Below are 13,924 nucleotides of genomic sequence, written 5' to 3' on the forward strand. Positions count from 1 at the left end.
TTGCTTGTTTTTCTTAATTACACTTACTTTTGATTTGCTTTGCAAAGGTTTTACTTCTTCTCTCTAATGCAGACATCTTCTCTGACTGTTTCTATACTAGCCACTAAAACCAAGACCAGTCTAGAGCATTATTTATTTACATCATTTTTACCCCCGCCTTTCTCCCCGGGGGACTCATTACATTCTGAACTGGCACCAGAGCAACCATGATGGTGGCCCCATGCACCAGGCCAAATCCTCTGCAATGCCACATCTGTATCCAGATGATCCAGCTGGGCCAAGATTGCATTACCCCTGCTATCCCATTCTCAAGTTGCTACTGCCACTTTTCTCTGGTGAACTTCCCTATAAGAGCCTGACCATTTTAGTCATATCTACTGTGATCAACAAGGAGAGTGCAGAATGACACTCTTCTTCTTCTTGATCCTATGGGTGACCCTTTCTGATCTTAGCAAACATGACTGCAATAGTCAGGCTCTCACACGAAGCATTTTGGCCTGCAAAGAGGAATGGCAGCAACACACTGATGACTAACCCCTTCCCTGTGCTGATCTCAGGGGAAGGGTGATGGTAGTGTGTGTGTGTCTGTTCACATAATACAAAACCCCAGAGTTTCCTGCAGACTTTGTTGTATTCTGTGATTTGCCTACTGTGGAACAAGGTTGGGTTAAGGGTTAAAAGGTCCAGATTTTTATCGGAAATGATAGTGTGTTCTGAAGACTATCAGCACTGGTTTTGGGGAGAAAATGTGTTTTTCACAGCCTTACATGGAATCAAATTTAAAGGCTTCCTCTTTACCACCCAAGTCATTTTTGTAATGTGGCTGCAAGTTGAGCTTACTTTATAGGTCTAGCCTGGTAGCAGGAAAAATTAAGCAAATCCTTCATACACTTTCCCAGATTATAAATAGGAGGTTAGGTTACCCATTGGAACAATTTCTAAATCTGTGTAAGTGATATGTCATTATTAAGCTAACCAAAACATTTGTGTCAGCTTTTGAAATAGCCAGATCTGTTTATCAGGTAAGCTGTTACAAAGTGCAAAGTAGCTCTGCAGGGATGAGGGCAGGGAAGGAAACAAACTGACTGACAGATTGACTTGCTATTAAAGTCATTGTGTCCTTGAGGTATTTGTTCAATATATTTTGAAATAAATATTTTGCTGCTTTGCAGAGAGTAATAGAGGAGCATTGATTCCCAGATGCTTTGTAGTTCTTGGTTGGTGTCATCGATTTACTCTGTGATCTTAAGGCAAGAAAAAGATGTAAGCAGATAGTTGAGTCACCTCAGCCAGCCTTAACGTTCTTCAACAAATACTTATTTCACTATAATGATCTCAGGGATTTCGCTGCTGATTTCAGTGGAGCCAGAATTTAAGTGCCTGTCTGCCTGGTTGCTTCCTGTGGTTCTGGCTCTATGCTTTAATGCAAATCCAGCACTGTACAAAGTAGTGTCACCAAAATAAAAAAAAAGTTTATTTTCCTCCCTGAAATGCCACCCATGTTGATACTTCGTTTGTTTCACTGTTAACTCACAGTGTTATGTAATTGCATGGGTTTTGAAAGGTTTGAAAGGTTTGGACTTTGCATTTGAGCTTTCCAAAATATTTAAGATAAATGCAAACTGATGTAATACTTTTTGTTCCTACTGAACTACTGTATGAGAAAATGTTCAAGCACAGCATTTAAAATGTAAGTTTTATTTTGGCCTTAATACTGACATTGACAATTAACTTAGAAGTACTTTTATCTTCCTCTCTCTCTCTCTTTTCTTACATATTATCTTAAAAATGAGAAAAAGTTCTGTTTGTGGAATTCATTACCATTTTTGACAGAGTTTGAAAACATTTAATGGCAAGGAACAAATTCTCACCACCCATACTGGTTGGAGAATTCTGTTATTCGTAGTCAAAAAAGTTACTTCTCCAAACTGTTTTCTGTGCCCTAGGCAAATCAGTGAAGCGATGGTGACACTCTGTCTGATATCTTTGAGCTCTCAAACATACCACTCCTTCTTGCCCATCCAGAATTTTTCTCTGGCTTGGCATGCCCTAATATGGACACCTTCACAAACGTACATCAGCTTGACATTCCCTTCCCCTGCATTTGTGTCATGGCCTTGTTAGAGATGTACTTTTTCACAAATATTTTTATGGCACTGTGAAGAAGCAGAATCATTTCCCAAAACATTAAAAAGCAAGCCTAAGGGCAAAGACCCTGAGAAAAAAGTACTCCACCCTTGGATGCTGTGATTATGTATACAGGATATAGATCTATAGTCAACATGGAAAATCTTGCAGTTTTTAGATTTTTTTTAAAAGAGACTTAGAATTCTCTGATGTGAGAACTCTAGTATAACCATATAGCTGGAGAGCTCTCTAGAAGAAAATTTTAAGTCATTTACAAGGCTACAAATTCTACAATGTTGTAGAATGGAGCCATGTCAGTTAACATGGTATCACGCTGCTGTGGTTGTGTTCTATAATCATGTAGTGTATATACGCTTTCTGTTTCATCAAAAGCCCTTCCAGACTCTTGCTTACGGAGTGGAATTATTAGCAGAACTGGGGGCTTAGTAGCTTTTACTTTCCATGGTACTTATTTTCAACTTGATTGAAATCTCCTTCTCATGACAACCAGTAGGAAATAATGGAGTTAGTTAATTCCAACCTGTGTCTAAACTTTCCTTTGTCCTGGACTGTGATCAGGAATGAGAGGGCTTTGGGACCAGGGCATCCAGATCTTCTTGTCCTCCCCGCTCTGTATTCTCCTTTTTTGCCACTCTATAAAGTCTGTTGTCCTGATTCCAGCAAAAGCAGGAATCCAATGTCAGATCTTTCCGTCAGATGTTAGAAATGTGTCAGTATCATGGAACGAGAGGTGTTCCATCCTATAGACCCTGTGACACAATCCTATGGGAATGCAGAGCTAATGGAATACCAGCTTCATTGTTATGTCTTTTGGTTTAAAGATGGATATAAAGAATGCTCACAAACTGTTGTATATTTGTGTTGTCGAAGGCTTTCATGGCCGGAATCACAGGGTTGTTGTGTGTTTTCTGGGCTGTATGGCCTGGAAAAACATATAACAACCCTGTTGTGTCTTTTAAAATTAAAAAAAAATGCTTGAAATCATCCAAAGCCATGGTCAACCACCATGGTCAACCAACATATTTTTCACATGTTCAGACTTGTTGACAAAACATTGATTTGTGTGAAATTGTTAGTTGTTTCCATAAAATTTATTATTTTCCAGGGGAAAGGTTTTCAGACCTTTCCTACGAGAGGGAGGGGAAGCCATAGCCATATTGGGAATTGCTTTCAAATATAGGAATGGTTAAGCAACATTCACAAAAAAAGATAAACAAAATGCTTTGAGTATTGCTTCTTCCCATATGGTGTACTAGCTGCTAAAATAGGTTACAAACATGAAAGGGTGTGATTTTCTATATTCAGACTGAAGTATGGAGTGCAGAGGTCATTCCAAATTCAGCTCAGTTTTGGGGTCAGAGGAAGTGGTTCAGCAGTGTGTGTGTAGGAGTCTGAAGTGAAGGGATCTTTAGCCAAAAACAATTCTTGGTGTAATTATATTATTTTACTTGGTAATTAGCATCCTTGTTGCCAGTAGAACGAATCAAGAAAACAAAAGCTGAACAGGCAGCAGCTTTGTACACAGCAAGTGACTAAAGTACTTTGTCTTGGTGCAGAATAATTTCCCTCTTTTAAAACCTTAAGCATATCAGTTATATTTTTAAAAAGCATAGCCTATTGAAATCATAGGTATAGACTTAAGGTACATCCACACTGTAGAATTAATACAGTTTGACACCACTTTAAGTGCTGTGGCTCAATAATATGGAATCATGGTAGTTGTACTTTTACAAAGTCTTTAGCCTTCTCTGCAAAAGAGAGTTGCTCCCTCACTAAACTACATCTCCCAGGATTCCATAGCATTGAGTCATGGCAATTAAAGTGGTGTCAAACTGAATTAATTCTACAGTGTGGATGCTCCCTAAACTAGCCTGCTACCTTCTCTGTGGTAGCAAACTCTAAAACGCTTGGCCAATTGCCAGTTTTGCACTAAGATTTTAGTTCCCACTTGTGATTTATATGAATCAATATATGCATTTTCATCTTCTATTTTATCCTCATCAGATTACACACAAAAAATCTAAAGGCAATTAACTACTTTTTCAAAATTCTCAAGTGAAATGGATTTGCTCTGTAAAGATTTACCATCTGGTATGTTGGCCTTTTAATCAATCTAAGATTAGGTGTTATCACTCAGTACTATCAGAGATGTTATCACTCAAGGTTTTGTTCTTTCATTTTTTTTGTCTCTCACTCATGTTTGTGATGTTTTCTATACTGTTGATACACATGCAAGCACTTCCTCTGTTGGAGCCTTCAAACATCTTGTTCTTGTTTTCTTCCCTAATTACACCCGCCTCCTCAATTCCCACCCCTAGTTATACAAAGAGTATGGTCACAAATCTTCCAGACCCTGTGCATCAGTCTTTCAGATTCTGCATTTCCATTGTCTCCCCTTCTTCACATAAATCACACTTCTCTCTGCTTTCTCAACGTAGCCCTTTTTGTTAAATCCAGTTCATCGATCTTCTACTTCTCTGTTGTCAGCAATGGCTCAAAGTTTTATTTCCTCACAAACCCACTCTTTTCTATTAAGTTGAATCCATGATTGCAATGCCACAATCCAGATTCCCTACTTTTCTCCAGCTCTTACTTTTCTCCCTTTCGGAGTTTGGAAACTACCCTTTTCACACACACACACACACACTTCACACATACACACAACCACACAAAGCCTCACTTCAAATGCTTGGATAAATACAGTAACACTACTGGATAAATACATATGTTTGTTGTTTAATGGTCAAATGTTTCTCCACCGTATTTATTTATTTATTTCCAATTATACCCTGCCTTTCTCCCAACAATGCAGCTTACAAAAATGTAAATGGAAGTTGGCTAAAATGTATATTACAAAAGTTAAAAACCATTTAATCAACAATACTATTAAAAATGATAGTTCAAAACAGTTTAAATTGCATTACAAAAATATAATTAATAATTAAAAACAAATAGCATAAAATCACATCATCCCACTATCAACACTGTTTTTATATGATTTTGAAATTAGTCAGAATCCAGCCTAAATAAGAATGTCTTAAGCTTCTGGCAGAAAGAAAAATGGGGAGGCTAATTGTGCCTCTCAGGGAATGAGAAGACTATCTCCCATGTACTAACCAGCTGTATCTGTGAAGGTGGTGGGTCCAAGAAAAAGCTCCCCCAAAGATCTTAGAACTCTAGTTACAGTTTTTGGATAGTTTGGGCTCAAGCTATCCAGGACTTCAAAAGTCAAAACTAGCACTTTGACTTCCTCCCATAAATGGAAATAATGCCTAACTGTCATTGGGTACCATTACTTATATCTTCATTTCCACAGTGATCTAGGTCTGGGTACCCAGATGTTTTTGGCCTGCAACTCCCAGAAATCCCAACCAGTTTACCAACTGTTAGGATTTCTGGGAGCTGAAGGCCAAAAACATCTGGGGACCCCAGGTTGAGAACCACTGATCTAGGTATTCATTACATAGTCTTGTCTTTCACCTATTCTTCTATTTCTTTTTGCTTCTCTGCTTACATTTCAGGGGGACACTATCCAGCTAACTAATTTTCTCACTAACTGAATAGCTATTGAGAAGTGATGAACATTTCCAGTTTGCCAACAAGGAAAACATTTTGAGATTAGAGTTTGAAAAAGTCCCAGATTAGTCTCACCATCCTGTCTGGGGGATTATGAGAGTTACAGTCCAAAATGGAGACGTTCCCAAGATCCATATGTACTGCTTTCCTACAATTGGCTATCTCCCCCCCCCCCCCCCCACTCCCCTAGATGCACTGGAAGTTGGAAGGAGTTGTAGTGCCTACCAGAGTTGAGAAGGTTGACTAGTGTGTACAAAGTTACAAAATGTACTGTGTTTGGGACAGAGCCTGGAAGTTTAGAGAATAAAATGTAGAAGGTTAGAGAGGTGGAGTTTGGTGAAGGTGAAGAAAGAGGATGGCATATAGTGATTTAAGGGATCAGAGTTCCAATGGCTCAGGATGGAGCGTGATAAAAAAGAATGAAGTTAACAGCATAATCTTGGGAGAAGAAAACTTTTTATTCTATCTCCTTCCCTACGTCAGGCCCTGAAAAGAAGGCTAACACTTAGGCAGTTGAGGTTACATTCAAATAATTACAATATCATAGCATTTCAGTGAGATAATAAGAGCTTCTAATGCAGCTCTTTGTTGCTACAGTCTGCCCCATTGAAATCAGTGGCTTGCATTCTATCTGTAGAAAATGTTACAATATGAGAACTAGCTTACTACATTAGTAGTGTGTAAAGTAGATAGTTTGTGTCCAGCTACAGAAGTGGTACATTACCTTTGAAGAAAACCTCATCTTTGTCAATTTGTCTTACTGCAGCTCTTTCGTGCTGTAGAGCCCATAGAATATCTAAGATTAGCTACCTGGTAGGAGGTTCTGCAAGTGATGAAGGTGAAGACAAAATCCCCTTTGTCAATTATTTCTAAAGGTCACAGAGCTAATGACTAGCTGAGAGGTTAATTAGATTCCAAAAGCCTTTTCATGTCAATTAAGATTTTTATCTGTATATCCACAGTAAATAAGCACCTCTCACTATTTAAAGTTGTGAACTTTTGTCCCGTTTACCCAGAGTGGACTTGAACATGTTGGACAACTGTAGACACAGAGAAGGTAGAAACATGAACTTCACAGGAGACTTGCATTTCTGTTCATATTGCTTCTTAGTATATGAAACAGAGCATACAGTGAGATGTGCAAACAGTCCCAGAAACATGTACATCTTGCATAGTTTTAAACATAATAATCAAACAAAATGGACTATGGATGAAATAGACCACTATCAGTGTATTCGGAAGAACACCATTGGACTGAATAGAGCTATTCTTCAGGAACTAGATTCTAAATTTAAGGATAATTTCAGAAATGATCGAATATAAAAGCCCTGTGAATCAGATCAAATACTATCTGGTTCAATATTCTGTTTCCAACAGTGGCTAACTAGTTGACTTTGGGAAGCTAATCTGCACACATAAGGAAAACATCCCATTTATGAACACTGGATAGGAAATGGGAAAGACCCCAAAGCAAACAAATGTAGTTTTTATATTACAATTAATGAAATGGAGAATGCCAAAACTGATTTAAGCATTGTTTGTAGAAACAATATAGGACTATGTGTTATGCTTCTAACAGAATAATGGAACATAGGAAGGATCCACCCTCAAAAATCTTCTCTGGGAGAGGGGTATTGGATGGGCTCTAGAGCATTTTAGGAGCTGAAAAGGGCTGCACTGAGAAGGCCAAGAAGCTGAAGCAGAACCTTCTGAAGACCTAGAGTTCCCCAAATGGCTCATTACATTCCTGTTCTAAGGCTCAAGCATTTTAAGCTAAGATACACTGCATTTGGGTTTACCTCTTTGCTTTCGGCCTCACTTGCCACTGCCAGAGCAACTGCCAAGAACTTTGATGAAATCAAATTCAGCTCCAAGCTAAAATGGGCTCTTCCCCCTTATGCTTTGGAAGTTTGTTCCTGAGACTTCAGTGCAATTTACATATGAATACAAAGTTGTTGTAATGCAACTTACTGATTCATTAACTGTGAAATACAAATATATGATGTGTTGTCGAAGGCTTTCATGGCCGGGATCACAGGATTGTTGTATATCTTTCAGGCTGTGTGGCCATGTTCCAGAAGTATTCTCTTCTGACGTTTCGCCCACATCTATGGCAGGCATCCTCCATGCCTCACCAACTTCTGAGGATGCCTGCCATAGATTTGGGCGAAACGTCAGGAGAGAATACTTCTGGAACATGGCCACACAACCCGAAAAACATACAACAACCCAACTATATGATGGACTAGATTATGTGTTAGCTGTTGATTCCCATGAAAATGAACAACAAATCCAGATTTTAATGCAGATGTTCTAGAGTGGCTGATTTCTAGCCTTAAAATAGGTTCAGCACTTTTTATAGCTCCTTTAAAGTTTGGACTAAAACCCAGAGCTGATCCACTGTTTCTCTGAGAAGGGACCCACCTGTTTCCACTGACTAAGCTTTAGAATCATTGAGCCAAAAGCAAATTTGCAGGTGTCTATTGGACATTTCCAACCACTGAAAAAAAAAGCTATGGAGTATATTGTTTTGGATGGCAGCCAATGTTGATTGAGCACATTTAATTTTCTCTGAAGTGTAACTGGTTTGATTTTAAGCATGCTAATAAAGTACGGAGCAAACTGGGAGTACTTCTAGGCAGGTTGCATAAGCTTTGAAGAGGAGTAAATCTGGTCAACTAGTTATGAAATCACTGTAGAAGAAAGCATAAATATGGCCTGAGGCAGTGTGCAATGAAAGAAGAGAACATGTGGCCCTGCCTATGTGGTCTTACTGCATCTCGCTTCATCAGGAGCCAACGTATCCAAAGGTCAGGAATGATGGTATGATGGCAGTAGCATTCCAACAGTATCTAGTGGTCTAACAATAGCTACACCTTCCCTAATGCATGGAAAACCTTACTGTTAACTAAGGAACACTCTCTAATATAATAGCTATTCATATGTACATTCAGTAGTGGTACAATCTGTGTATATGTGTACAGACATTGATGATCTGTTCATTTGTATCAAGATTCATAGACAGCATGTATACATATATACAATTTGCTGATCTGTACATGCCAGCAACCTCTGCACACATGTACACAGACTGTATTATTATTTTATTGTATGACACAGCAAACAAGATAGATATGCCGGATTTCGTATCACAAAATCACAAGTCGAACACTTCCCAAGTGTCTAGGACTGTGTGATGTATTTTCAGATGATGCTTGCAGATCCCAGTAGGGTGGCCTTTTGCAGTTGGAAGATCGTAATTTTGTCAATGTCTATTGTTTCCAAATGCCAGCTGAGATCTTTTGGCACGGCACCCAGTGTGCCCATCATCACCGGGACCACCTGCACTGGTTTCTGCCAGAGTCTTTGAAATTCAATCTTGAGGTCCTGATAGCATCTGAGTTTTTCCTGTTGTTTTTCGTCAATGCGACTATCACCTGGGATGGCAACATCAATGATCCAAACCTTTTTCTTTTCCACAACTGTGATGTCTGGTGTGTTGTGTTCCAGAACTTTGTCAGTCTGGATTCGGAAATCCCACAGTTATTATTATTATTATTATTATTATTATTATTATTATTATTATTATTTGATGCACAAGATTAAAGCAGCCCCTGATGGCACAGCGGGTTTAACCACTGAACAGCTGAACTTGCTGACCAAAAGATTGGTGGTTCAAATCCGGGGAGCAGAGTGAGCTCCCGCTATTAGCCCCAGCTTCTCCCAATCTAGTAGTTCAAAAACCCTATGGACAATGTTGGCTCTTCAGCTTAGAAATGGAGATGACCAACAACCCCAGAGTCAGACACGACTAGACTTAATGACAGGGGAAAACCTTTACCTTTACACAAGATTAGTACACAGCAAACAAGATCAATATGTTAGCTTTTGTACTGGCTCACACATCGGACATTTCCCAAGTGTCTAGGACTATGTGATGTATTGGCAAATAATGTGTGCAGATCCAAGTAGGGTGTCCTTTTGCAGCTGACAGATAGTTATTATTATTATTATTATTATTATTATTTATACCCCACTTTTTCCCTCCACAAAGGGGACTCAAAGCAGCTTACATTTAAAGCATTTCAGTACCATTTAAAATCCAAAAATATACAAACATTGCAATAGAATTAAACAGCAACGCTATTAATTCAAAATTAACAGTTAAAATCCTTAGAATATGATAGCCATAATATGTGAAAAAATGCCATAAGGAAAAGGCAGCAGGCTTGTTTTCTGCTGCCCTGGAAACTAGGACTCAGAGCAATGGGGTCAAATTGCAGGAAAGGAGATTCCACCTGAACATTAGGAAGAATTTCCTGACTGTGAGAGCTGTTCAGCAGTGGAACTCTCTGCCCCAAAGTGTGGTGAAGGCTTTGGAGGCTTTTAAACAAAGGCTGGATGGCCGTCTGTCAGGGGTGCTTTGATTGTACTTTTCCTGCCTGGCAGGGTGGCTGGACTAGATGGCCCATGTGATCTCTTCCAGCTCTATTATTCTATGATTCTGTGTGATTAAAAACATACTCAAAGTTAGAACCACAGCATTGCCTGACTTGAGCTTTAAAACCTCTTATTTAAAAGCCTAATTGAATAAAAAAAAGCTTGAGCCTGCCATCAGAAGGACAGCAGAGAGGGAGCTGTATCAGGCACAGACTATACCAGTGTTGTGTGAAAACCCTTAAACGGTATGGTTAAATAACCACCAGATAGGGTGAAGGAAGGCGACTGGAAGTAGCTCCCCCCATTTTAATGAAAGGAGAGCTACTTATAGAGCTTCGAAAAGTTATTTTTGGGAATGGCAGCTTCCAGGATTCCACATGATAAGTGGCCATGCTGGCTAAGGAACTCTGAGAGTTGTCATTAAAAAAGAAAACCTCCTCATCTCTGTCATCTTCCTATTATGTGACAGGCCCAACTTCAATTCTGCTGACCTTTCTGTTCATGGTAACCACCACTGTTATGTTACATTATGTTTGACGAGACCAAAAACGTGTGCAGAGGGTGAGTGCTTAAAAACAAGCTCACAGCAAAGTGCTTTAAAACTGGCACACCGTATGGTTTTAATATAAAAAGGAGGTCTTGAAATTTGTATTGCGGACTGTGTGTTCTTCACAGATAAGTGTTTCTTCGTCGAGGCATAAGATGTCTGGCTCAGAAGCTGGAGGAGGGCAATCTTACATATCTATGTAACATTCTTAGAACCGAATGGCTCTGCTGTTGTGTTCTGCCTTCCTCCCCACTCCCTCCTAATCTAACCATTGGATAAGCTTCCTTGTTTTTGCAGTCCCCGTTTCACATAGTAACAGCTTGTTGTGTTTTGGTCTGTTTGCCAGAGGCTAGGTTTATTTTTAAATCCTTGAACTTTTGCATTTTTCCCTTTTCTTTTTTCCAAGATTGGAAGCAGCTGAAATGCCTAGAGTTACAGGTTGAAAAGCTTATTTTACAATATGAGCAAGGAAGGCAGCGTAGTTTTCCCGGTCCCCCTTTTGTGCTGCTGCTTCTTTTCTTCTCCTTTTTTTTAAATTTTCCCTAACAAATGTCTCTAACTGGTAGTTGCCTAAAAATAGAAAACCACCTAACTAAAAATAGCTTGGCTCTCAGTCTTGCCAAGGAAAATGGAGAGGAATGGGCGTGGACTGGGAGGCTGAGTAATCCGGTTCTATTCATTCAGAGATGCCTTTGAGAATGCAGCCGATGATAAAATGCCCTCCAAGAGGGGGGAAAGGAGGGGGGCCCACAGGCCTCACTTGCTCTCTTCAGACTCCTAGGTGCCAATAAACATTTTAGCCCAAGGATATATTTTTTCCCCCTCAAAGTCGTAAACATTTTATGAAAGACAAGGCTTTGTTTCACAGGAGCTAACTTGCTGTCAAAAATAGCTGCCTTTTCCTAAAGGCTTCCTCCTTCTCCCTCCAGCCTTTCTCCTACTTTCCACAGGGTTTTAAAACTAACCCCCCCCTCCAACTCTTTAGATACATACTGGGAGTTTGTCCGATGAAGATACAACCTAACGTTTTGCAAAACTAATAACATATTGACTGTAGACTTGTTTAGGTCCTGCTTTCAGCACTCACCCAACTAAGAAATGGCATTTCTTTGGAGTTGTCAAGCTGTTGCCCTGACTTCCTAAATTAGCCTGTCCCAAATTTGAAATATTATGCTTCTACATTGTAGATTTAAAGCAGGTTAACACCACTTTAATGATCATGGCTCAATTCAGTGGAATTTTGGGAATTGTAGTTTGCTGAGACACCAGCACTCTTTGGCCCCATCGACACTGCCATTTTAATGCAGAATGAACTGGATTATGTGGCAGTGTAGACTCATATGACCCAGTTCAATGTAGTTCAGTCTTCATTATATGAGTCTATGCTGATCATATAATCCAGTTCAAACTGCACAATGAAAGAACTTGTAAAACAACAACTCCAGGATTCAATATTGACCCATGGCCATTAAAGTAGTGTCAAACTGCATTACTTCTACAGTGTAGATGAACCCTGGGTCTGAGGAATCTTTTTATAGAATAGCATAAAATGAAAGTTAGCAACCCATGCCTTCAACACTGTTTCTCTTGTACTTTGGAATAAAAGTTATTACTTTAATTTTCAAAAAACATTAGGCAGCCCAGTTACATAGCAACTGGGTAAGTCTTATTGAGGCAATCTCGTATCCTAATCACATTTTGATGGGTTTTTTAAAATCCTGAAAAAAACTAGCAAGTTAGACGACATGTGTGGGAAAACTATCTGTTTCAAAACACCTTGGTTGATTTATTTCACTTCTGATAACAAAAAATCAATATGATATTGATGCACAGAGTGTTGAAGACACATTAATCAATAAACCATGTTTTGAGGATGGATTGAAAGAGGGGACTTATGTTCAGGTTTATGGATGACATGTTGTTATACGGGGTGATTTCAAATTGTTTTGCTGAAACGTCTGCTTTTTTGGACTTATTTTTAATCAAATAAAGAAATATATCAACTGGGTGTGTAGAAAAGTCAGCAGAGTTCGAGAGGTTATTTTCCCCTCAGTATTGTTATATCCAGTTCCTGTGTAATGCTGCTAGTGATAAGACCCTGACGACAAAGGACAATCATTGATGAGAGAGGACTTAAATCACCTCAGAAGAATCAGAGCCCTTGTATTTCTCCCCATTAACTCTTCTGGTCTCCTTCCTTCTTAGGAGGAATCTTGTCTTGTTGCATGCTACAGCCCATTCCCCTAGCAACTGGGTTTTTACATGTGTGGTCGGATGGAGACAGGCCACAAGTGATCCCTTTATGCAGTAAACAGGGTGTGATTGTGTCCATGTGGTGTATTAGTAATTACTAGGGCTGAATTCTCATATTGTATCTTTAAAGCTTCTATGGAAAAATGAGATTCACATCCCTGGTCAACAGTTTCCAAACTAGATAGTGGTCTCCCAACAGTTTTAGGAGCAAAGGCATTTTATTTTATTCTTGTTTGTTATTAAGACATTTGTCTTTTTCATGATAAATACCAAAAATACTTGTTTATATGAAGCCTTTTTACACAACTGATCATTGGCATACTGGTAAAATTGCTTGTGGGCATGGAAATTAGCAATATTTTTATATATATATATATATGAAAGGTAGGAGAATTGTGTGACCCCTAAAGTATTGTTGAACTGCCGCTCCATCACTCCCTACCATTAGCTATGTTGGTTAGAGTTCATTAAAAGAGAAGTTCAATAGCAATTTTCACCCCTTATGTTGAGTATATATTTGGGGATCTAGAGATCACAATGTCTAGTGCAGGTGTAATGTTAAAGAAAATTTCCAGAACATATATAAGCTGTATTTGCACTTCTTGAACAATAATAATAATAATAATAATAATAAAACTTTATTTATATACCGCCCTATCTCCCGGATGGGACTCAGGGCGGTTTACAGTCATAAAAGCAACACAACATTACATAACGACATAACACACATTATTAAACAAGGTAAAATAGTACAATTATAATGATAAATCACACTTACATGACCATTCCCTTCCTCCTCTACTCTACTGGAAGTATGTAATTCATATTTTAGCACTAATTCCTCTTAGCAGGAACTTGGATTCAGTTGTAAATATGAGGCATAATCATTTATAAACCAAAAAGGAGCACACATCCTGAAAGAGAAGTGTAGCTTTGAGTACACTTAGTTCTTAGAATTAA

General features: G+C 38.8%; 1 protein-coding gene across 19 annotated transcripts in view; it reads left to right on the top strand.

Moving 5' to 3' along the window:
- Positions 1-13,924, top strand: part of mef2c (myocyte enhancer factor 2C) — a 216,946-nt gene that overhangs the window by 122,265 nt on the left and 80,757 nt on the right. The gene's annotated exons all lie outside the window — the stretch shown is intronic.

This window comes from Anolis carolinensis, chromosome 2 (genome assembly GCF_035594765.1).
Source record: "Anolis carolinensis isolate JA03-04 chromosome 2, rAnoCar3.1.pri, whole genome shotgun sequence".
Lineage (NCBI taxonomy): Eukaryota > Metazoa > Chordata > Lepidosauria > Squamata > Dactyloidae > Anolis > Anolis carolinensis.